The sequence below is a fragment of the Phalacrocorax carbo genome, chromosome 3, assembly GCF_963921805.1.
Source record: "Phalacrocorax carbo chromosome 3, bPhaCar2.1, whole genome shotgun sequence".
Taxonomy (NCBI): Eukaryota; Metazoa; Chordata; class Aves; order Suliformes; family Phalacrocoracidae; genus Phalacrocorax; species Phalacrocorax carbo.
In genome coordinates, this window is record NC_087515.1 from 106,653,939 (window position 1) to 106,680,666 (window position 26,728).

The 26,728-nt window shown below is 38.0% G+C and overlaps 1 long non-coding RNA gene across 1 annotated transcript in view; it reads right to left on the reverse strand.

The window, feature by feature from the left end:
* The window catches only part of LOC135312666 (uncharacterized), a 320,852-nt gene that overhangs the window by 87,498 nt on the left and 206,626 nt on the right, over positions 1 to 26,728 (reverse strand). Inside the window, exon 3 of the long non-coding RNA XR_010372329.1 lies at positions 1,481 to 1,513. This is a non-coding gene — a long non-coding RNA (uncharacterized LOC135312666). The remainder of the gene's footprint in view (positions 1 to 1,480; positions 1,514 to 26,728) is intronic.

Here is a 26,728-nt window from a genome sequence, read left to right on the forward strand (position 1 = left end):
TCTACTCAGCTAAAAACTGAACATTATGTTCTTGAGAACTGTTCCTGCAGCAATACATATAATTATCTTTTGATTGTGGATTTTTAGTCATGTAAATGTTAAACATTTTATTGCCAATTATTTTTTTACTTCCCTTTTTACAGAGTCCATGTACATTTATTAAAATTTGCAAAGCTGAATAGGTATGAAAGAGCAGTAGTGGAAAGAAAGGAGAGTTATTGTTACAAAGCAGGCATAGCATGTAATAAAACAGAACTTATCCAACGCATAACTTTAAAGTTGGACAACCTTATGATGAAAGGAATATCTCATGAAAGGCAAAAAACCAACTGTCTTATTCTTCATTTTCATACGTGTATCTGTGGCATTATAAATTTATCAAATAAAGGACAAGTAAAATTAACAAATCGAGAACTGACTGTTTATTAAAGTAATGCAAAGTCAAAACAAATCTCTAAATTATTTGTCACTAGATAACAAAGGAGAAGCAGATAATTAATATTTAATTTACTAAGTTATTTAATTAGTTGCAAGGTCTCAAAGCCTTTAACTTCCAGGCTTCATCTCTCAAAAAACTGTTCTTTCCTAAAATTATAAAACATTAAAAGTTTAAATTGTTTTTCAGAAACTGTTTAAGATATAAAGCTGAATGTCTTTGGGAACAACCTAGAACCTGTTTTGTTGTTTGTTTTTTTTTTTAATTAATTTACTTTGCTCCAGCATTTACATTTGCTATTTTGGACTACGTTTCTTAGAAAGACTCCAAATGGTTGACTTGAAACTAAGGTCAGCTTTTTGACATTTTCTTTACCACAGCACCAATGTTAATAAATAAATTAATATGAGAGATTTAATCAATAATGACCTGCTTTAAAAATCATAATCTCATTGCTTCAACATTCATTTATGAAAATTGTGGGTCTCACCTTGGCATTTAATTAATCACTTGGGAAAAAAGCAAACAAAACAAACCACAAAATGCATTCACGTGGGCACGTATTTGCACTGCATAACAGTTATTGCTTAATTATCGTTGTTTCAGAAGCAATATTTACTCACTTCACCTGCTAAAAAATGTTAGCCTCTCACAGTTCTCTGTAAATGTTATATCAAACAAAAACATTTTCTCATTTCCCTTTTATGTCCAATCTCTTTGTTTTCCATCCTCAAAGTGATGTCCTTAAATGTCTCTTCACACTCTCTCTCACCACAAATTAGTTTGACAAACACAGAAAAGAATTAAATATTTCAAATTTTGCTCTAATGGAATATTTGTCCTTTAAGGTGTTTCCTGCCTGGATCACGTGCTCTGCTTTACTCAGCTTAATTAGATTAATTTTTGGTATCTAACGTAGGGAGGAATGTCTTTCATTGGTTCTCATCATTTGATACCATTTCCAGTCTATTGTACATGTGTATCATCTGAGCAAGTGTTCACCTCTAGCAGCTTTGAAAAATATTAATACGAAAACATGCTCACCTTCAGGCTCCCCACAGAGTGTACACTGTGACTCTGCAAAGAAAAAAAAGAAAAAAATATAATTTATTGATTTTAAGATCTGTCATAATTATATCCAAATATAACAAAACTTATAGAACTCAAAGTTAGCATGAAAAATGCAATTCTATTTTCAGCACCCATTTTTTAACAGCTGCAAAATAGCTTTCAAAAAAGAATTTTTGCAGGAATATTTTTAAAATAGAGCAACACAAATGTCTAGTTATATTTATATAATTATCACCTTCGTAGACTCCAGCTGAATGCATTCATGTAGCAGAACTTTTTGCTTCCACGTGACTTTTCTGTATTTGTAGATGTACAACACTGCAGTGACAACAGTCACTCAAATAAAAACTTTAAGCTTCCTAATATTTTATTATTGGAGGCAGAAAACAGAAATGGTGGCAGAGTTGTTATATCCCTTTCTCACAGAAGACTTCCAAGTCCTCCCAGGCAAGAGGAGTAGGTCGAACAATCAATGTAAATGTGCAGTTATACTCTTAAAATATTCAAATATAGAAATGAAGAAAATAAAACTCCATCATTACAAACAGATGGTCTCTAAATATACAATTACTACTTTATTCACGCACCACTATTTGGAAGTTGGCTGTCTTAAAAAATATTTTGCATAGAGTATGAATATATACACACATGGAGGAAATATTTTCAAGTATCCTTGAGATTGAGCTGCTTCAGGTGTTAGTATCAAGCTATGGAATGAAGCTATTGTTTATAATCCAAATACCAGAACTAATTGAAATCACAGGGGTTGTAATCAAGTTGGCAGATAATTCTGATATACTGGAAAAAGTCCTACTAGAACAAGACCGCACAGTATATTTTAAATCACAAATCTCTGAAACCTCCATTTTAAAATGCTGAAAATTACGGCTTAAAAATTAAGTCTCTAACAGCTACAAGTATGCTGAAGCAAATATATATATGCAGGCGCACACGCACATACACATGTGTGTATACATTTTTATATAAATTCAGTACAAAGAGCAGTTTAACGTGCCTGGTTATATACAAATCCAATTCAAAAGCTTGCCAAAATTATCTCTGGCCTTGACAAACAAATAGGAGATTGGACTTTAGCTGTGATCTTGACTCGAAGGCAAAAAATGCCAGAAACGTAGAATATGAAGCACATACATTGAGTAGATTGACCTTTAGAGCACCACTGTGACATTCCCTGTTATTTAGAAGTACTTTCTCCATACAGATAAGAGGCTGTCTCACAGTAACCCACTGTTGTAATGGTACTTGACCCTACATCTTTTAAATATTTTAAAAATGTTAATCATTGTTTTTTTTACTACTGTCAGAAGTTGTAGTGTGCATGAGGGAAAGGAACGAGAAAAATTCTATTTATCCAGGCAACTCTGCTGCTGATAGGTGGATCACAACTTTTAAAACAGCACAAAGTTGCATGAAAGAGAGGAATTAATCTTGATGCAGTTCAGCACCATGAAACATGTCGTTGAACCATCTATTGATAACCTCACTAGTGTCCCCAGCAGATCTGACAAACTGCAAACAACACCCCAATGGCAAGCTTGAGAAAAGCCCCCAGTGATAAGCATGAAAAGCCTAGTCTCAGATAACACAATCCTGTTTCTTTCACTGCTGGATGAAAAACGCACTTGCTACAATCTGAAGTGATACAGAGGAAGCAGCTCAGAAGATTTTTTTTTTCCCCTGCTTTTAATTCAAAGACTTCCAGAGGTTTTACCGAGAGGGGCTGCCTGTCTGTGTGCAGTTTATTTTCCCGATTGATAAGGAAGAACAAACTGAGACTTGGTTTCTGAACTTCTGACTTTTTGCTGATCCTCTATGTCCTGCTAACAACTGCTTCGCTGGTTTGTTACAATCCAAAGAGCCTGCCTGACTTTTTTTGCAGCTCTAAACACCGTCTTCCAAAGGTCCCCACTCAACAGTACAAATTTTTAGCTTCCTTGTTTCCCCCACTAACATAAATTAGTGCCAACATTGCAAATCTGCAGCAGGGTAGATAGTCTAACTCCAAAATAAGGCTTGCAGCTATGACTGGTGCCAGAAAGTTGTCTGAAAGCTAGCTGGGTGTCAGCACTATCCCTGCCAGGCCACTGCTTTTTTGCACTTCTTTCAAGTGTTTGTTTAAGGTCCTATGTTTGTAGGCAAGCCAGGTGTTTCCTCCCCTACCTCAGCACACCTGGGGAGAGTTCATGGGGGGATTTTGTTTTAATTCATTGATGCATGCTTTCCAGAGGCTGGGACTCATTTCAAACTGACAGCAATGCCTCTCTTTCTACACTCGTAAGAAGCAGACTGTGGATGCATGATTCACCAGTAAGCCTCTGTGTACGAACTGTCCCACTGCAGTTTGTTACCCTTTTTGTTGTGCATGACACATACAGATCAATTGGCAAATAAAAACTCAACCACTTCGACTGGACACATGAACCACATGACAGGGAGGTTGTACAGAGCACTGTTTCCCACAGAGCCTCTGTGTGTGTGTGTGTGCGCGCGCGCGTGTGCGTGTGAAAGAAACGAGGCCGAGATCTTTAAGTCTAGTTAGATCCATACATTCTACAGTTATTGCTGACAGATTGCATGCCCTGTTTCCAGGACCAAAATAATATAAAACATACATATCATGGTCAAATATTTGTAGGTTTACGTTATACAGAAATACAGAAATCTTAAAATACTGTAAAGAAATTGTGTCTTGAAACTTATTTTAGCTTATTTTCTCTGTAAGGAAGTTTCTGTATCTTAGTAGAAAAGATCTTTCTGGAAGATAGCTCAATACTAAACACCTGTACTAATTTGGAAAATGTCTAACTTAAATTTCAGTTCTGGGGTCAGATGACAGCAATGAAGGACATGACATCAGTGTAAGAAGTTACCACTCCATCAGGTGAAATGACATTTTTTAGGCTGAGATGCACCTCACCAAAGGTTGGGTGTCTCAGCACTAATGTTCAAAATCTAAACTAGTCTTAAAAGATTTACCAATTAGTGGAAAAAACCAGCCACCCATCCTGCTTTAGAAACCTATCTTAGCATGAGATAAATCAATAAATCGCTTTTTATAAGTACCCACTCTTTTTTTTTGTGTTGTAAGAGGTCTTAGACTTAGGCTAAGAGGTCTTAGGCTACACTTTCACGTTCACGGTAAGAGAGAAATGGTCACTCTAAGTGACTTCTGGAGGACATGTAGCTCAGCCTCCCACTTAGAGCAGGGCTGCCGCCAACATGAGTTCAGCTCCACTGGGGCATTGACAGTCAGGCCCTGAAAGCCACCAAGGATGGAGGTTCCACAATGTCAGTGCGCAGCCTGCTCCAGTGCTGCATCAGCCATGTAGGGTCCTACTTGTATCTCTCAGTCTGTAGTCCGTGGCCATTCTTCCTTGCTATATCACCCAGCACCACCAAAAAAACTTTGGCTCCATGCCATCTGTAACTCTCCTGCAAATAGCTGTAGTCTGCTATGGATCTATCTTCACCTCAACAGACTAAATAAGCCCAGCTCCTTCAACTACTCTGACCGGAGGGCCTTCTGCTAGACTCCCTCCAATTTCTCCCTATGCTTCCAGAAGCAGGGAGCCCCAACCACTGAACACAGTATTCCAGGTGCAGCCTCACCAGGACCAGAGGGAAATAATAACCTCCTCAATTTGCTGATCATAGACATTCTGGCATGGCCCGGTATGCAGTTTGCCCATTTGCGATGAGAACACTGTCTGTTGACCCATATGCAACTTGGTATTCACATTCCTTCAGAAAAAAATAAACTAATAAAATCGAGTCTTAGTAAGATCAGTCCCCTGATCCAAGTCTCCCGCCAACTCTTAACAAACAGTGCATGTGTATGGCACAAGGGAACAGGGAACGTGTGGCCAAATGTGGGTAGACCAAGACTGCTCTTTTCAGAACTGGCAAGCCCATAGATTGGCTTAAGCGAATCATGAAATCTCAGCCTCAGAGAAGTAACTTCTGTATGCCCACTCTGGATGAAATGACATCTAAAGTGAAAGTGCCTCAGCTACTGTGTGTTCTGATGGAACAGGAGCAGGGACATTGCCACATTTCAGACAAATATATTTCTTAAGCTTCTCCTCACAATTCCTAGTAATGGGTCATGCCGCTACATATCTGATTCATCTAAAGTGTTATAATGATACTTTCACAGGACATATTCTTTCTTTTTAATATGTTGCTAATCAGCTGCACTTAAAGATCTTAAGATCTTTACCTTAAGATAAAGTTCTTGCAAACACTCATACATGTGAGTAACTTCTTTGTCATTGCTTTCAAAAGTAAAATGACTAAGATGGACGAGTGTTCAGAGATTTGGGACCCAATAAATCAACGCCACAAGGAAAATCTGTATTTATATTATTAATCTCACTCTACCATTTTGAAATTGTCTAGCCAACAGAAATAACCTTCCCAGATACAAGAACTTGCTGACAAAACAGGTCATAAGATCTTTTGAAGAAACAAATTTATCATGAAGACACAGCTCTTTCTCCCCGCAAATAACAGAAAATTTATTTTATTTTGATAGTTTTTGTCTAACCTAAATCATAAGGAAAACTAAAAATAATAGATGCAGACATGTAAATGCCAACATTCTTTCTCCAAAAAGCTGAATTCAGTATTGAAGTTTAAATTAGAGTGAAGATAAACTATTCTGCTAAACATATTTACCAGTCCTTGTTTTGTATATACTTTTCTTGTATGGCTGGTGCAAGTACAATAACATCTACTGTAAAGACATACAATAAAGAAAAGAATATATGGGCCCTATGAAAGATACAAAATAGCCATTATGAATAAATTAGAATTCAAAATACCTATGCAAGCTGTATAATGTAATAAGACTAAGACAACACAATATTAATAGTATTTTAAATCACTTTAAAGAAAATACTGGATGGTATTTAGTAGTTAACTACACTTTAAAGTACACTATGCTTTCAGCAGGGGTTTACCCAGGTTATGGGGTCCAACCTGGATGAGTTTTGACCAAGATACATGCAAGGGACAGTATGACAAGAAATAATATGCAAAGGTGAGAATCAGTGCTGGGGATAACTTGTCACCTTAGCACCACATTCAGAATATGGATGCAGTCAGCCCTTCTGACTAACCCTTGAATAATACCACACATCCAGTTTGGTGTCCCCACTGCATTTGTGTAATAGACCTTTCTGTCTCTCTTTTCACCTGATACTGCCAGAGACCCTTTGCAGCTCCTCCCTGCTGACAGCCTTCTCTACCTTATTTTAAATTTTAATTACAAACATGTATGCTCTCTATTGCTTGTAGTTCTTTTTTGTTTCCCCACTACTGTCTAAATCTATTTACTGAGTGGCCAAAAAAGATACCCCTGTTACAAAATCACTGAATATCACTGCTTATTTGAATCCAGAATTCAGTGAACCAGAGGAAAACTGGAAATTATTTTTGCTTCACAGACAAATATGGTTGTACTCAAAACAAACAATTTTCAGTTTGCCTTTTTTCCCCTTTTCATGTATGCATTATCATTATTATCAAGTTCCAGTGAGGAAACTGAGCAGATACTGCTTTAGATTTTGGTTCTAATGGCAAGAAATGCAACTGTTTCTGACACTATTTCATCACTGACTCTTTACACCATTTTACTGATGTCAGTGAAAAGGAGCTCTGTGACACTTAAAGAGACATGACAGTAGCCATGCATTATACTGAGATTTAGTGCAGCTGAAAAGCAAGGTATAATTTAAGGCTGAACTGTGAGACTTCTAATAATTTTCAGGATTTTAATCCAATACTTGTACCTAAACACAGCTATAATAGTGCTAATGACAGCTGACTGTACTATGAACTATGCTTTCCCTTCTGCCTTTTCACATCTATTTTTTCTCCTACACCTTTTTGTCTTGATCTGTAGCTTTTTCCTCCTGTTGATACCTTACTAGTGCACAATACCATCAGCTGAAACATCAGTGTGACAGACCTATAGGATAAACTGCAAGATTTTATCATGTCTGCCAAGATCCTCCCATTCACAATTATCTTTTTTGTTCCACACCGATGCTACAGCAAAACCTGTGGACATCTCCTGCTCCATGTTCAGTTACCCATCCATGTAGGTAAGCCATTGAGAGACACTGACAAAAAACAACTAGCCTTTTCTTCTGCAAAGCACATTCAAGCTTTACCTACAGAAATTTTTCTAATTTCTAAGGTTCTCTAAACCTCCGATGACAAGGAATACAACCCTGTTCAGGTAAATTATCTCTGCTGCTAAACTACCTTTGCCATTGGAGGGATTTTTCCTATATAGCCCAAACAGGCATTGATTTTGACCATGCAGATGGAGAATAAAATTATTTAATGCACTTAGGAAAAAATAATAATATCTAATTCAGATATTTATTGTTTCCTTCACGTCTTGTTTTTTTTCTATTCTAAGCCTTCAGTTTCTTCCTCACAGTTGTGGTTGCTAATACTCATCTTTGCTGTTCTGCCCTAAAGTCTTTCCAACTTAGTCATATATTAAAGTTGTAAGTGCCCACACTGGATACTGTACACAGCCTGAACCCTTTGACTGCCAGGTAGAGCAGAACATTTACACTCTTACATCCTTTTTATATTTCCAAGAATGCCATTGGCCGAATTTTGGGCAGCACTATGTTCTTGACTCAAATCAGATCTCGTCTCATCCTATGGACAGGAATTTGACTAGAGGTACCTTGAGCAGCCACCATCATAAGAATGAAATAAGTCAAGGACACTTTGTTGGTCTGCCTTTGCAGTAAGAGCCCTATCCATGTAATCCACGTAAGCCAAGTGAAATCCACAAAGCATGCCAGGTGCTTCTTACAACTTTTTGTTTGCAACCATGAAGTGGCAAAAATAATCAAAATTACACTACACCAAAACACTATTTCTTACAGTATTTTGAGTGCTGACCAGCAGTATAACAGGAAGGGAAAGCAACTATATTTGGACTCAGGTATTGTTTGAGTCTGTTTCCATGAACAGTCTTAAAGAAATAAACAAAAATAATTTCAACTTATACAATCAAAAGAAAAGCATGGACCCATACATACATATGCACACACACATTTATGTGTGTGTATATATCTGTCTATCTTGAATCCTTTTTCATTCTTCTGAGCAGTAGTATTTACACATAAAACCAACTACCAGCAGTCAGTTCATCATGCGGAATGTACTGAAAAATATAACAACAACAATTATTTAGAACGGTTGTGGATATAGCAAATAAATGTATTTCATCCCTCTGAAACTGTTTCTACAAGCACTTCTTGCTGAGTGTAAGAGCCTGCTTTCCTGCCTGCCTCTCACTGCTGATCACTTATGGTATGACCACTCTCAGGATAAGATTCCCTTGCATTTGCAATTTCAGCTTTCTCGAATCTTTCCTTTTAACTGGGGTATTCATAACAAAGGGCTTATTACTGCCCAGGATCAGGCCTTGCGGTTAGGAAAAACAAATACCTACTTGAGTTTTGGAGAACAGGAAAAGCACGACAGAAAAAACAGCTGCCTGTGAGAGACTAGCAGCTGGGCTATATTGGGAGAGACAGAGAGGGGAATGAGTAGCCCTGAGAAGGGCAGGTACTGAAAGAACTTTAAATAAAAACAGAAAACAGAATAGCTATTATTAAAATAGAATGACCCTAAAGCAGAAGAAAATCAACCAACCTGGCAGCAAATTTTGTATCCTTTTGAGCAAATGAACTGACATCCAAGCAAATGCATAAAGCAACCACTAAGAGCCCATTATTTTCCCCAGAAAAAAAAAAAAAAACTATAAGGTTAATGCTCAAAGCAATGCCAGAACTTATTCACAGTACTTGCACATCAAATCCTTCTCCATATGGAGTTTGCACAGTACATGTGCATTAACCAAGCAAGAGAGATTTCAGAAAAGAATTATGAGACCAGACAATCAAATATTTTCATAGGAAAACAAAAATAACTGAAGCAATAAAAAGCAAAATACAAACCACTTGAGAAAGAAAAAAAAAAAGCTAATGTTTCTCTTGGTGATCTGAACACAAATACCTTCTTTTCAGAGGAGCAGTCATAAACACAGTAAAAAAATGGATGTGCTTCAGCACACTTCTGATACACATTTCAAATGCACAGTATCAAAGTGCAGGGTCCAAATATCCTGAATGAGCCCAAAAAAGACCAGAAGATGTGTTTATAAAGAGAAAATCTACATGTTTTTCTGCTCATTTTTACACTCCTTTTCTAGTATTTGACGATCGAAGGTTAAAGTGAGTCATATTCCTCCCAGCCGAGGGAAAGAAACTTACCACCCCCTAATCACATTGTTGCAGCTTTGTGAAAAACACCATGGAGAGTAACGCTGGTGATAAAAAAATTGTGAGAGCGGGGACCCATGAGAGTGCTGTGAAATACAAAACTGAAGACAGTGTGCACCAGAGGCTTGCTCCAAAAACCCTCTGGAGCCAATGCAAGTGTCTTTGGAGTTCAGCAGACTCAGGGTCAAATCTCACCAGCATACTAATGCAAAACTAGCCAGGCTATCTATCACCATCCTTCTGCTTTCTGTCTTTTTTTGTCTCTTCTTTCACTTTGCTCATTTTAAGAGATTTCACCAATAATCTCAGAGACTCATAAGAACAAGTGAAAATGGTACAAGTCCAAGTTGACCATGAGCCAAATAGATAGATGGCCAAAAATATAGAATGGGACAGCACAGTTATAGAGTAGATCAGAGCACCAGAGGGTCAGAGTACGTGAAGGTTAAATTGATTTTTTCACTCCTTTCTCATTCTTTTCTCTCATACAGGAATCAGATTTCAAAAGCATTTCTATGGAGTGGAGAGTCGACAAACAGATTTAAGGAGGCAATATGAAATACAAAGGGTGTACAAAAAAATGGTGCAACCATTGGAAGGGGTAAGAGATCAAGTCCAGGATGTATCCACATTTGGGCAAAACTGTTGAATGATGTCCTTCATGCAAAGTCAGTAATGTATATCAACTTAGAACAGTACAGGTTGGAAGAGACCTCCTGAGGTCGTTAGAGTTCACCCCTCAATTCACAGCACTGCCAACTTCAAAGTAACTTTAGGTTACTCAGGGCCTTTTCCACCCCAGTTTTGAAAATCTACCAGGAAGGAGAACCAGCAGTCTCTTTGGGCACCTGTTCCAGTGTTTAACCACCCTTACCATGAAGAGTAACATCTGTCTGTTCCCTCTCATCCCTTCACTGTGCATGTCCATCTGGCTGTAACGACCCATTAAGCAGCTTAGGACAGCTATTAGCTCTGTTCTCCTCTTAGCTTCCTCTTCTTCAGGCTGAACAAATGCAGGTCTCTTCATATGCTCCAGTACCCTCCCCATCTTGGTGGCCATCCTGGACACGCTCCAATTTCTCTGTGTCTTTCTTATACTGGGGTGGGGTGGGGCAGGCACTAGTCCAACTGCAGCACCTGAAGTACCACAAAGAGGGGAAAAATCACTCCCTTTCACCTACTAGCTGTACTGATGCAGCTCAGTGTGCAGCTAGCCTTCATGGCTGCAGATACACTTCTGAGGTCCTCATAAAAGGGCACTCAAACACGAAGGGGCTGTGATACACAACTAAAGCTTTGAAATGGTCCAGTCCCACATACGTGACTATAGCATACTGACATGCTAAGTGACCACTTGAGGTTAGAGCAGGAAACCCTGACACGCCAGGCAATGTCTCCCAACAGCTAGAGACCATAGCTCAAGGACTGATCTGTTGTATAAGCCTTGTCTACTGTCCTGACAAGGAATCTACTATGGATTCCTTCTTAAATACAGGCTGGGGGGAACACGGCTTTTTTACAAGAGCACTGAGCTATCCTTTGTAAGGATTTCTTTCTTGACCAGTCTATAATGACTTTTGAGATCTAAGGACATTTCTAAATACATCTGCAGATCTCAGGAGAAGAGCTTCCGTACAGTCTCTGCTCTCCATCAGAAATGCTGTCTTCAGGTCAGTGCAAGCAAATACACAAGAAACACAAAATCAATGTGAAACATTAAACTTGATTTTAAAAAATTAAACAAAAATCTGTTTATGCTATATAGCATTTGTCACCAAACACATAAGTGTTAATAAACCTAATCTGGAAAAAATTAAAAGTGAACTGACAAAAAATATGCTTTCCTTTCCATCTTGAATATTCTCAGGAAAAAAATGAGTCTGCTCTGCTGATGATTTCAGACACTTCCATCTCACTGGATATATAAATGTGACGTCTGTCAAAACCATTACAAAGGCACAAAGAGCTCATTGAAGGTCTCAGACCTAAGCTCAAAATAACACAAGTGCTTAACAATTTTAGCTTTTACAATAGCAAATAAAGATTTATTTGTGGTAACAGAAACTTTCTGGTGAGTTAAATAGGAAAAAAAAAAATTCTGTAAAACAACTAATAATTTCAACTCCAAGTTCCTAACTTGTTCTGGTGAAGAGAGAATCCACACCTGTACAAAGCCCCTCTGCTGGAACAAGGTACAAAATTGGGCCTATCTGGAAACTTCAATAGTTTTCAGTAGTGACCATTCCTTATCAATACTCATAAACAAAACCAATCCAGAATTCCAGTTGCAACTAAAGTAACATTAATCAGAACTGAGATACATCCTTTGACAAAAAGATGTAAAATTGTGATAAAGAAAAGGAGTTGAGAGTCCAAAAATATTTCATGAAGCTAAAATTGAGGTACAGAATTCACTGACTAAAAAACAGTCGGATCTTTTTGCAGAAATACTCATAAATTACAACCTTAAAAAGCCAAAAGCAAAGCTTCAACAGCAGGTTTAAATTTACTGTTTCTTTTCAATTATATAAGTCCCTTTTCTTTCTTCAGTACATCATGTAAACAGCAACGTGTACCTCTTTCAGCCAACCTCACCTTTTAGATTACTGCAGAAAGCTAGCATTCTCTGTCACTGATTTGACTTTCACTTCCTTTATACTTTTGTAATGCTCTGGTGATTTCTTTAATAGTTAGCTACAAAGAAGTCCAGATCTGCAGTATTAGGACCCTGTGTACAGAGCACAACCATTGAAAGGAGCCCGATGGTTGAAACAAAAATCGTTAACATGTACTATGCCATAGTTGTAACTGCTAAATATCACAGATCTCTATGTGTTGCTTAGAAACTTCAGGGAACCTGATGTGCAAACATCCAAAACTCATATGGGATACTTTTGTCTGATTCTTAAACATCACTGAAATCAGAATCTCAGCACAAGCCTTGCAAGTATTTCAGACATTGTTATTAATATATTAAAACCCTCATAAAAATCTCAAGATTAAATTATGTATAATATAGTCAGCTAATTAAGTACAAATCATTGGCATTATCATCACTGGAGCAAACTGTCACTGACCAGTCTAGCCCAAGGGCAGGGTACTGTTAATAGCCCCATCTGAATGTTACCACGCTTTGGAAATTAAACGCTTTGTTGTGTCAAACATAAGACGAACTTGTATAATTACACACCACTTTCAAGGCAACAAAAAAGCAGGACTCCAGAAAAGACACTAGTCCATGTTAAGTGCTTGTAAATTCTCAGATTAGTCAACTGAGTTTAAAGCAAAATGTTTCTCTCCATTCTTCAGAACTACCTTTTTTTCCTTCCAAATTCATTAAAGAAAATTTCTACTGTAACAGTCTCTTTCAATCTTAGAATAATAAGAACTCTTCTCTACTTCCTAACAAGACACTGGAAGCAAATTTACGTTAAAAAAAGAAAAATCACAGATTAAATTAGCTTCTCTTTATGATCCAGTATTCAAAGTGTATGCCAAGAAACTGCCCCCCTCTGTTTTCCTGCCTTAATATTTAAATGGGAGAAAACGTGCTTCAATCATGAGAAGTTTGTTGTTGCATCCTTTTTTTAGATAACCATACTAAATTCTGACCCCTACACAGTCACCTAAGTGACGTTATCTGCAGGACTGGGCATGAATTTAAAGACTACAAACATGCACATTATGTGATTTCCACAATTTTCCTAACCTCCATCAACTTATTTACAAAATGTAACTAATGGGAGAATTCCTGAAAATTTGAAACTGAGGAGATTAACATGGAGATAATATTGAATTACTTGCAAGAGATAAGTAATGAAAAAGTTATGAACCAGCTTTCAACAGAAAAATGATAAATAATTATACAAAAGTTACTCATAAATAAATGTCATAAATGACTAGTTTATAATGCTAAATTCTCTTAATCACAGAAACACCACTGAATTACTAATCAACAGAAAACAGACATACACAGGTGTGAAATTAGCTGTCAGATTTAATATTTCATCCTTTAAAAAAGAAACAACATGATTTACCATAGCTATTCTTAAGCACTATTTATCTATGTTTTCTTATTTAAAGTATTTCAGTTATTGGATGATGTAATTAGAAAAGTACTGTGTGACTTCAAAAACTATCAAAGCTCAGATGTGGGTGAAAAACAGTGAAGCATAACCTTGGCTAAGATGGAGTCTAAACAAACAAGTTTCCCAATATATACAATTGTCCATTAATATTTCAGGCCCTTTTAATAACCATACGGTCTTCATGAACTAATCGTATGATGCACTAGTATTAACATGAATCTAACTGTTTCACTTAGAAATGATTTGGCTTACATGAAGTTTTATGGTATAAGTTGTCTAGCCTAGTTTTATGTTCTCAATAATGATCCAACAAAAAATCATTGAACGTCTAAACTACCTGGAAGAATATGAATACGTTGAGAATATTCATAAAACATTTCTACATGTATCTTTCATCTTTCTGTGTTCTGAAGACACACAAGATTTTTGCTAGGGTTTTAATTTTAGTTCCATCTGGTTCCATAGCATTAATATAAATAATTAATTAAATGATTTTTCATTACAGTAAAATAAAATTGTGGATGTGAAATTATATGCTTTCACATAATTACACGGGATGCAAAACCTATAAAAGAAAACAACTAAATATTAACACTGATTTCAGCAGAATTAAGTCCTCCTTTATACATTTTCTGAAATATGTCTGTTTTGAAATCAGCCCAGATTAGGTCATCCTTAAATGCCCACAGAGTAAAAACAAAGGAAATTTAAGAATAACTATTCCCTCCTCTTTACCTTATTTTCTGTCAGTCAGGAGAGATCACATACATATTCTGATTATGTTAATGCAGTAATAAGTTGCAGCATAAATAAATTTAACAAATTGGAAAAGACAAGTATTCACGTGAAAAAGTTAAATTACATTTGAGAGGGGAGAAGAAATAATCTCTCAAACAAAGCTTCAGGTAAATCCCCAAATTAGCATTGCATCATATTGCAAGCATCGAATGAGATGCTTACAATTACCATTCAACTGGTATTTCTTTTTGTTAAGCAGAAAATGGAGATCGATGGCATCCTGCTGTTGAAACAATAATTAGGAATACAAAAGAACTGGTAGCCCTGAGTAGAACCAGGTGGTTTTTAAGCTCATCAGTTTGCTTGTCCAGTTAACCAGAAGTCCAAACTCTGCTTTTAAAAACACCTTTGAAAAGAATATTATTGCTGATGCACAAGATCAAGTGTTGCAATAAACCCATGTTCCCTATGACATCATGTCCTTGCCACGACATTTTAGTCACAGCTTGCAAGAGTTATGGTTATATGAAACATTTCTCCAGAGTAGAAAGAAACAGTTCTGTATAGTTTGCATGGTACGTCTCCTTACTGTACTGTCTCCTAAATTCAATTCAGCTGATTTGGAAATAAGAGTCTATCATGGAAGAAAGAGATTTTCCTACGTAGAATCTAGCAAAAGATCTGGAAATATACTGACAGGAACAAAGGGTAAGAATGGACTTTGTGAGAAAGAGCTTGGTAATAAGAATCTAGGACTGAAGAGACCAACTCACAGAAAGAACATATTTTTCATCAGGTAAGGTAACAAGTACTAGAAGGTAAGAAGCATCACAGAATCAAAGTGCAAGGCTTAAAAGAGTTACACCAAAATGGTATACAGAAACACTGAGAAGCTGAAAAAAAAAAAAAAAGTCAACTGATCCAGAGAAACAAGAAAAGATACATATGAGAATTTAGAGGAGGGTAGGGGGGTTAAATGCCGTAAGCATTGGCATTGCAAAACATCTGCAGAAGGCCACATATGCATAGCCACAAATGAATGCTCAGTTCATGTTTACTGAAACATTGAAGCTCTTTGGAAGTGCTACTAAATTCATACAAATTCCCTGGAGAGAGTATACTCAGAGTATAGCTAAATGAAATACTCATTCACAGTAGGAGCTTGGTCTAAGTGTGGGAAATAGCACCAATACTGTGTATGAAAATTGAGAGAGCCGTGACTCAGACATTTATTTTTTTTGAAAGACGGGGAACTTAAAATACACAACAGTAGGAAGTGAAAGATCAGGATCTCGGTATGCGTCACCACGGCTCAGCCAAAATCAAAGGAATCTCACTGGTTTTTATCAATTATTTGGCCCAAGATCTTCCAATCTGTGGGTAATAACACAACTGGAGACAGAGCCAGTAATTAAGAGAATGCAATTGGATTCAAAAGGTTTTCCATTATATTTTGTGACTGGATGAGCAGATGGCAAATGCAGCTTAACACAGAAAAAATGTGAGATAATTAGCAGGGAAACCAAACACCAAGTTAGAGAATATGTACTAAATGGAAATCTCATCTAGCAAGCTAATCAAGAGAGGAATTTGGGGGTTATTATGAAAAATAATTAAAACCATCAAATCATTTCGCAGCTGCTGGAAAAAAGAAGGCAAAGATGATAGCAGGTTACATTAATAGATAGATACATCATAAAGTAAAGCGATATTATTAGTGTTCAAGGCATTTATTAAGAACCATCTCGAATACTCCACGTGGGTTTGGCAGGCGTGGGAGTGTGCGGCCAGGCAGCGCATTACAGAAGAAAATTCGGTGTGCTAGTGGTTCTCCCTGAGCACCAGGCTTCTGGTGCCACTGAGACTGAGCCTCTCCCAGTCTCATTCATGACGTGACACATTCCACCCAAACCTAGGTAGGTTATTTTTGTTTCCACTACTCTTATAATGCTGATTCAGAGCCTCAGTCTCAGATAGTTAAAACCATCCTATTAAATTGCGACCCACATTTATTCATGGCCAGTTTATCCTTATGCCGGCAATATCATTTAGACTATATCACTCTTTTTTCTTCCTGCTGTTTACCTCCTTGATATATTTCTAGAGAGCAATCATATCCCTTCTTGGCCTTCTCCTTGCTGTGTAAAACTTGTCAACCCATTACATTTTCTCTTGTAAAGTAAGCATTCCTCTTTCTTGATCACCACAGTAGCCCTATAAGCTCAAGTGCTCACTTCTATTCCAGCGCAGATTTCTGCTCTGTGAGCAGGTCTCTGTTCTTGCAAGAAACACGACATCGATATCTACATTAACAAGCACGGAGCCCAAGGAAAGAGACACGCTTAGCTGTCACAGCAGCCAATAAGTTGGTCCAAGTGACTACTGGGAACAAATCCAGAATGCAAGGGCAAGTCATCAGCTCAGATGTATCAGTATAAATCGCAGAATCCAGACCTGGCTGGGGAAAGAGGCAGATGGGTATGGGGCGCTGAGCTCAGGAGTGTCCCCAGGGAGATATGGCAGTGGAAAGGGTTGGGACCACAACACTGGGAGACTCTGGGTTGAACTGGGAGTCTGGGGTAAGAATAGGACTAAGGCTGGGGGCAGGGCTTTGAGGGAATGGGTGCATTGTGGGAGAGGAGATTATGTGGCTGTGGGGCATGGGTAGGGGGAGTCATTTGCAGGATCACAGAGGGGTGTATTGTTGGTAGCTCCAGATGGGCTGGGAGGAATGGGGTTGCTTTAGAGTAAATTCAGAAATACTGGGGAGGCTCTAGAGCAGTGTCACTACTGTTATTCTGGAGTCCATTGGTGGACCAGGACACAAACATAGAAGCTGCTCCCTTGCTCCCACTTCATTCTTTTTACATTTTGCTTTGATAAGGAGATTAAATATATATGACCAAACTGTCTGGCCGTTTGGCAGTCCCCTCACTCTCCTACACACTATTCCCACCACCTTCGCCCACTGACCTGCATTTCAACAGGGAGCTTGACACCTAGAAGACAAGTTGCTAAAAGATCTGAGAATATTGGCATCTGAGAAGAGGAAACAGAAACCCAAATTAGGACCCCCATTGGAAAAGCAGCCATACAAGCTCAGCAACTATCAGATTTGTTCGGTCTCCCAATCAGCACAAGTATTATGTTGAAATCAGCTATTATACAAGCTGCTTCTTCCCCAGCAGCTGGGATTTAGGGGACATGGGAGAGAGCCAAGCGTACTGTGAATAGGGAGGCTTAGCAGATGTTACAGAGGAAGTGAAGATATTACTTTGGGTGGGAGGAAGGTTATTTATAAGGAATGGGAGGAGAGAAGACCAGACTAATGTAACACAGGAACACAGGTCATGAATCTATAAGGTACTTTCATTAGTTCCAGCATTAATCAAACAACTTGGTTGCCTTCCAAATACAATGTGGTGTTGGAGTGTTCAGCATAAACCTAATTTTGAACTAGTAAATTACTACAAGTCATCAGAGCTATGCTACAAGTCAGCAGAACAATTTTAACATAATGGCTGATCTATACCAGGTATTAATTACAGCTTGATCAAAGAACAGAACACATTTATGAATGTTTTCTTTGATTGCATCCCTTAAGTTTGCAGAGAATTAGTGATCTCAAAGTACTTTTTAATCAATATTGAAAAATCACAGCAAAATTTTAACAGAACAGAGAATCTCTAAATTACTGTTGTTCAGAACACTCCCCTAGAGTTTAACTGTCCTTTGGAGTACTTTCAACACATACCTACAAGACAGAATAAGACCTTTACTGTACATTTTTGTATGCCAACTCTTTTTCTTGTTCCTTTACCTGCTTCCTCTTTTCTACCTGGTAGGCAGGAAACATGCAGTCTTATCTTCATATAACAACACAACCATAAATTTACCTGTACTGAGTAAAGTGGCACTTTGCTTATGTTATTGTCAGTCATCTGGTTAGTACTCCACTGGAGTGATGGGAATGAAACTGCCTCTGAGACAGATTTAATCCCCAGGACGCTTCTACGTTCATATAGTTGCGTAGAATTACATTGCCATTTTTACTTTGGGAATACCATATTTATTGTACAAATTAAGATTAGTTTTAAAGTAACATTCTAAGCCATTGATACCCTATGGACTTAGCATCATTTATAAGGTAGGTTAGTTAACACAAACCAGAATTTCTAACCGAAGTTCAACATTTCAGCGATTGCTTTTATCCACAACTGAAGTAAAACTACAACATCAACCCATTTTGTAGGTTAAATTACACCGAACTTGGACTAAGCTGAAATGTTTAACTTTAGTTTATCAGAGAGAAAGGAAATGTTTGTTGAACTGTTTGATTTAGTTTGGTCGAAGTCTGTTCCACTGCTCCTGTTTCTCAGGCCTCCTTTCCCCCCAACAAGTAAGGTTCCTAGCCGCTTCTGCGATGCCATATAGTTCCTATGAAAACATATGACCACATACACCACGGGAAAAAGCCCAGTTCAGGAAACCTATTCAGTAAAAAGAGCATGGATACAAGGACGGACTCTGGAAAAGGTACTTAAACCACACCAGTTCATGCAGTTCAGCATCTGTTACAAAAAAAAGCATTCCAGCACAGCACAACCCTGAAACAGGGCTGATCTAACCTGATGCACAAACCATTCCTTTTCGTTATGCAATGTCCAGCAAGTTCAAAATCTGGCAATTTTTATTTTTTTCAGGAAATTATTAATGAATCATAGCTCTTCTTCACAGAAACCAACTTTTAGTAAAGGTGTCTATCACAGACATCACAAAACCTGCAATATGTTAAATATTATTAAACAAATTCATGCATTTACCATCCAACAAGAAGGTTCCTAAATACTACTGATATTTTTATTGCTGTTTCTGTTGCAACCTTTTCTGACATTTTTGTAAAGAATTTTCTCAGGTAGAAAATGAAAAGAAGCAGGAAACAGACTTGTGCTGCTTTAATAAAAAAAAAAAGGAACTGCAAAAGGCTGCTGCAATCTGTTATGTCTCTCCTTTTAGCCTTTAGTCTAGATAATCAGTTCTGGCTACTTTTCTGCTAGTCGTTCAAAGCTGTCACTCATTCCCTACCAACCCAGCAGCTAGCCAGACAGACTGGCTTAATATAAAGGTCCCCCCAAAAAGCAGCTGCATTTTCCTTTCTCTATGAAGTTGGAGAAAAGAGCGCTGTGTCTGAAAGAGGTATGTTTTACAAAACTCTAGTGCACTTAAAATATAATCATAAAATAATGCCTTGTGCTCAAAGTTCTTATAAGTGCTTCTACTGTTTTGTCTCCAGTGGGTACCATCAAGTGATTTTATTTTTTTATGTTGACAGTTTACTGTTCAGCAAGTAGCTAGAGAAAGGACTGTCATTTTTCTGAATGTGAACAAGTGGCCATTGGGGGATACAAGTGTTACGGTCTCGTGGGTTGGGGTCAGAATGCTCTAACATACATTTTCATAGAGAACTAAAAAAAAAAACCCAAAACTTTCAGCAACTAATATTTTGCTGAAAGCTTGTACATGAGCTAGGCCATGACAACGTCTTAAGAGGAATACTGGAAAGGAAAATTCCTCCCTTAGCTTCCTGGTATCGGTCGTGGTCGCTCATATCTAATTTCATGGACTAAATAAGGTCAAAAACACAACCAAAGGCATAAGAAATACTTCCTGCACTTAACTTTGCCCAGGGAAGGAAAATAATAATGATCAATAATTATATTAATGATCATTATTAAAGCTACAAAAGGGTTTCTTGCTCTTCGAGTACAGGCTGGGTCTCTATCTGCCTTGCCTCTGTCTTCAGTTTCATTTTGTTTTTCTGAAGGGGTATGAAGAAAACTGATGTCCTGGCTAGCAGCATATGCTCTAGGTAAGACGACTGCGGGGTGGGCAGGTTCCAGAAAATTAGCTCCACAATCCTATTTGCTGGAAAATCACACCCTTCTACGAGAGTAATCTTACTAACTTCATTTAATCTGTCATTACAAAGCTGAAACAATACTGTTACAAATCAACTGAGACCATATTAATATATTAGATTGCAGTGGCTGAGGAATAAAGTAGGCACTTATAAAACAGGAATCATGATAGTCAAATTTTGTTAAAAGGGCATACAGAAAGGTCATTAAATTATATTAGGCTTGTGGGAAAATTGACTGGTGCTATTGTATAAATTTCATAACACCTAGCTCAGAATCCTGCCAGTTACCAGAGTAATACTGGACAAAAAAATCTATCCATTTTAAATATTCCAACTCTAATATAACATATTCTCTTCTCCCTCATCTGAAGTAAAGTGTACATGTAATGATCTTCCCTTCACTGCTCATGCTATCTAGAGTAAGAAGGCAGTTGTTGATATGCCTATAGGTGATGGCATAGGCAAGGCAAAGCTACGCTGCCCAGTGCACACATGAAAAATGAGAGGTGGCAAGGAGCTATGCAAGGCAATGCAAGTCACCCAAGCATGGAGGGCATGAAGATTGCAAAGACTATGACAGCAGCCACCACTGCCTCTCTCAGGTTGCAGAGGATGCAGTATAACCAGCCTCTTTGATGCAAGGCATCATGCCAAACCTATCATGCCAGGCAAGTGCTTTTAACAGCTGCAATTAAAAATATACCAATGTCTCTAGAGAAATATATTTTCCTTTCCGTAAGTGCATTTTTCTGCCACACTGTCACTTTCATTCCTTCCCCATATGACACAATCCTAAGGTCCAAAATGTACAAAAGAACCAGTGACAGGCTTGACATTCAATATCTGGCAATTCCCACTGAGATAGCAAATGGCACTTCATGTTACTGGGAAGTGAACATTCCTCAGAGGATCCCAGCATATGTCTTACAAACCACACTTAAAATGACGGGTTTTGTCTCTGCTGTACAGAAAGCTAGCTTAGATGATTTTAAGTCAGATCTTAGTAATTTCAGTTATAAAGACAAAGGAATATTAAAAAAAATTCCTAATAAGTTTAATCAATATATTATACAGAATTTCAAAGCAGGTTTGTTTTTCTTTTGCATATATAGTGTAAAAAGGAATGTAGCATGATATTTATGTTACAAGTGTTCCATGCAAATAGGTATTAACCTTTCCACAAAAAGGCTGACAGGAATATTTAGATGTTTTATTCACAATATAACACCTAACTTTTCTCATAGCTTTTACCACATATCATCAGAAGTTACCAGGCAAAAAGGAGATGATAATATAGATGGGAGAAACTGCATCTGTAAAGATATCAAAACCATTTTTTGTACATTGAAAAAGCAATAGTAGATGGAGCTATTGTGCTCAACTATAATGCACTCTGAGATAGCAAAGAATAAAAAATGGTTACTGTATAAATTTAGAGATTAAAACCACAACTTTAAGAAAACGTCCAATCTTTAATTTTTATACTTCACTAATAAGTTTCAGCAATTCTTAGCCATAACAGCAGAATTTGCTCTGTCAAATGACAAAGAAAACAAGGAGAATTAGTTGAATACCTACAGCTTCTCAGAACATTAATAGTGATTTAACCATGCTGATTATTGTTTACAACAGATAAAGCAGACTTTAAAGGGTTAAGAGCAAAGCAAATACAGTGGTGTATGAGTAGGGCTGCTGAATGTACTTTTCTTTAGTTTAAGAGCTAAAAGAGAATGATTTGAAGTCAGATTGATGACCCCTACTGTGTCAAGTCACTTGCATGGCATATTTAGGCTTTGGTCTTTTTCTGTCTTCTAATCTTTCTGAACTGAGGGACACATCATAAACTGAAGACATACAGGCTTTTGCAGTACCTGAGGACACTAGAGAGAAGAGATGCAGATGGCAAGGCTAGCAAGGCCAGCAGGTAAGATAACAGGACCAAAGGTATAATTCATAACCACAGCAGTGTCAAAACCTTGCGAATCAAAGCCACTGCCTCCTACCTCCTTATTTGTCTGGTTCTGATGGGGTCACTAGTACTTTATCCTGTGGCAGCAAGTAATCGTGAAGACTAAAACTGAGTTTTCTATGACTAGAAACTGCTGAATTTTCCCAAATTATCTACATTTATAAGACAATTTGAATTTTAAGCCAAATGTGTTTGATTAGACTAGAAAATTTTATTTGGCTAATTGTTTTTATTTTTGTGAACACAGCACACTAGAGGACAGTAGAAAATTTCATCTGGGATCTGCACAATAACAGCTCCAGAGCTGAGATATACACATACTACATTCTTTACCCAAATGAATGACACAAAGATTGCTTGTCATAAGTGAAGTCAGTGAACATTATATGGAAAAGACATCAGAACAAAGGAGATAATTTGCAGATGATGTTAGTTCTGTGAGAATAAGAGTGATATTTTATCAGTGCCGAGTCAGAACAATAGAAATAATTTGCAGATAAAGTTTGAAAGAAAAGCAAGGGAAAAAAATTGTATTTTTATCATAGTTAAAGTCTAAAGTTTGTGATGATTACTTTCCTGAAAGATTAGAATGATTCAGTGCAGAAAAAGGAAGCTAAATAAATAATTCCTCTTCACCCAAAAACGTGTCGGAGGAAATCCATGGGGATTTGAAATATATCATTCCATAAGCAGGGGCTACAAAAGCATTTTTCTTTAGTTTTTGTTTTTTTGTTTCCAGTTATGTCCTGTCCCCTTACATACCTATTACTGTATTCTGGGTTCTCCCCATGCATCCAGTCCCTCATGCAGTAAATTAGTTTCCGTCCATTCCTCTTTTCCCTATATTTCCCTGAACTCATCCCAGTCTTTCTCCCAGGCTTCTAATAACTGCTGCCCGGCCATGTGCCAGTACTATGTGCTGACTGGCCCACAGTCACATGCCTATTGCTCATGCAGCTGACTTTGGAGCTGAGACTGAAGTCTTTCTGTCAATCTGATGGCACTGGGGTCTCCCCCCCCTTCCCCAGCTGCCTAGCTGTAGTTACAAAAACTAACAAACCTTCGCAACTTTGAGATCAGTGCATTTATAAGGGTTTTGTTAGGAAGTCCAGTCCATTCTTCTAGGAGGTCCCTCACTGGCGTTATGGAGAGCATCCTGGTTCCCACAACCCTCAAAGCCAGTCAGACACTGGCATGGCCACAGCAGCAACATGCAACTCTGTCCTTCCACAGACTGAACTGATCATGAACAAGCTGCTCAACAGGTACCCCCAAATAGCTCCAAGCAGATAACTTGCTTCACCTTATACTCCCTCTTCCCCAGCTCTTCCTTTTACCACCTTCATCCCCTCACAAACAGCCCACTCTATTTTCCTGTTCCTCACTGGCTCTGATTTTGACTTTATGCTCTTATTTGGTGATGCGTTGCCCTGGGACTCCCTGCCTTGGTCCTCAGTTCTCTTCAAGTAGTGGTTCCCTTTCATTGTCTATAGTGTCCTGCTGTCTCTCATGTGGCCATCTTACGAACGTCACCAAAGGACAGGACAGGCCATCTACGTGTACATTACTCCCATTTGGCTATCTGTAGCATCCTGAAGTTCCTGATGTCATTATCTTGTCAGGTGTGCAACAGCTTGGGATTAGCCATCTACACACATACCTTAACCTTTTAAGGGGAAGATTTACAGACAGACAAAATGATTGTGCATGCGTATTAAGCCTAAAACCTAGGAACAACAGCACATTTGCCCTGGTAAAATCCAAGAGCCAGGCAAAAACCATCTGAGTCCCAAGGGAAATTGAATCTCAGGAATCTCCCTAAAGACCACGGAGATAACTGATAGCACCTGATGGGAAGTAGAAAGATATTTCAGCTGGGATATGAGGCAGTTGAATGAGGTCTTGCTACTACAGTAGAGTAAGAGGTTGCAAGAAACCCACAGGTACTTACAAAACACACATTTGCTCTTAAAATACAAATCTAGAAATCAGTCATTGCAGTAAGGCTATAAGAGAAATATGAGTGAGAATAATGGAAGTTTATCTGCATCTTCTAGTAAATGCCAGATATCAGGGTACTAGTAAGGAAAACAAAAACATCTATACACATCATAGACATCACAGAGACACAGTGAAAGAAATTGCTTTTTAACAAACACAGGTAAGAAAGTGTTGAATTGCATATCTGGAACACTTACTCTGAAATTCAGAAAGAACTAATAACGTACTGAACGTCACTGTGTGGATCTAGCAAGAGAAGACAGAGCCATCGCCAGGGAGTAGGTAGGGGCTTGGGGGACTATTTTTGGGGGGCATGACACAATTCACCAAAACTTTAATGCAAAAGTTCACTAAATTTCAAGAGGTGGAAAAAGCTACTGGGAAGAGCTACTGAAGGTTTGGTTTTAACAAATAAGGGAATCAACTGGTAATGCAGAGCTAATACGGGGTCATCATGAAATGATTAAATTTACTATATGAAAAAAAGATTGAAGTCCTTTTTCTGAGTTAAAAACTGATTAAAAGCGGGGGGGGCGGGGGGGGAGGCCTGGAAAGCCATAGTAAGATCTCTCAAGAAGATAATCTACAGGATAAATGAGCACATGAGAGCCACTACTGAAATAAACTATATTGAATACACAAAAGCAAACCCCTTTTGAAGTGTAGGTAGGAAAAATATGAAGAGACCATGCTAACTGCATCAGTAGTCTTTTAATGACCTGAAGATAGAAAAAGAGTCATTATAAAACTGGAAACAAGAGCACATGATTAATGATAAGCATAATGGATAGCTCACATGCCCCATATGGATAAAAATCAAAAGGCTGGGGTGCAAAATGCATTTCAATTAGCTAGAGACATAAAAGGCAATGAGGAAAAAGTCTATAAATACATTAAGCAGTCATGAGAAGACAAAAGAAAGGAAGAGACCATTATTTAATTGGACAGAAGACAAAAGTATGGATGATACACAGAGATGGCTAAAGTGTTCAACACTTTGCTTCAGTTTTCATACATAGAAAAATTAACTATCATCAGCTACCAAACAAAATGCATTTTAAACAGCAGACCAATGTGCTGGTTTTGGCTGGGACAGAGTTAATTTTCTTCACAGAAACTAGTACGGGTCTATGTTTTGGATTTGTGCTGGAAACAGTGTTGATAATGTAGGGATGTTTTTGTTATTGCTGAGCAGGGCTTACACAGAGTTCGGCTTCTCACCCCACCCGAGCAGCGAGCAGGCTGGGGGTGCACAAGAAGCTGGGAGGAGACACAGCTGGGACAGCTGACCCCAACTGACCAAAGGGATATCCCACACCATATCACATCATGCTTAGCATATAAAGCTGGGGGAGGAAGAAGAAAGAGGGGGATGTTCAGAGTGATAGCATTTGTCTTCCCAAGTAACCGTTACGCGTGATGGAGCCCTGCTTTCCTGGAGATGGCTGAACACCTGCCTGCCCATGGGAAGGAGTGAATGGATTCCTTGTGTGGTGCTTGGTTGCTGGCTGGCGTTAAACCACGACACCAGTAAAAGGAAAGAAGCTGAAGAGTATTATTTGGAAAAGGCAGGCATATCAAGCTTCAGAGAATGAATCACTGTAGAGAACTTTTCTAACTAGCCAAAGCAGTCTCAACAGAGAGATCACCTGCAAGAACACAAGGAGGAAGTAGCAGTATAGGAAACACAACACCTCTCTCTACTGGGAAAAAGGAAGACTGAAGACATTCGACACATATTAATCTAGATTTGTAAGCCAAAATATTGCAAAATAAGCTTTCAAAAGACAAGATATAAAAAGAACATAAGACAGTCTATAAACAGCCAATAAGAATTTGCCAAGTATAGTAAAGTCAGTGCAATTGTCTGCTGATCAGCAAATATAAGGATAACTTTAAAATTTGTAGCACTGTCACCAACTATCTTAATAAACAATCTTGTTAATTATAACCTGAATATAACCGCTACTACAGAGAAATACAACTGTGGGGAAAAAAAAAACCCAAACAAACATTCCTGCCATTATCAACTATCAGTTGTCAAACTTCGAGTCACCAAACTTGGAGTACATCTTCAGTGCAGTCCCAAAACTGGGACTATAATAAATTTTCAACAATGACTTACACAATTGCAAAGCAACCACGTTCATACTACTGTAGGGATAA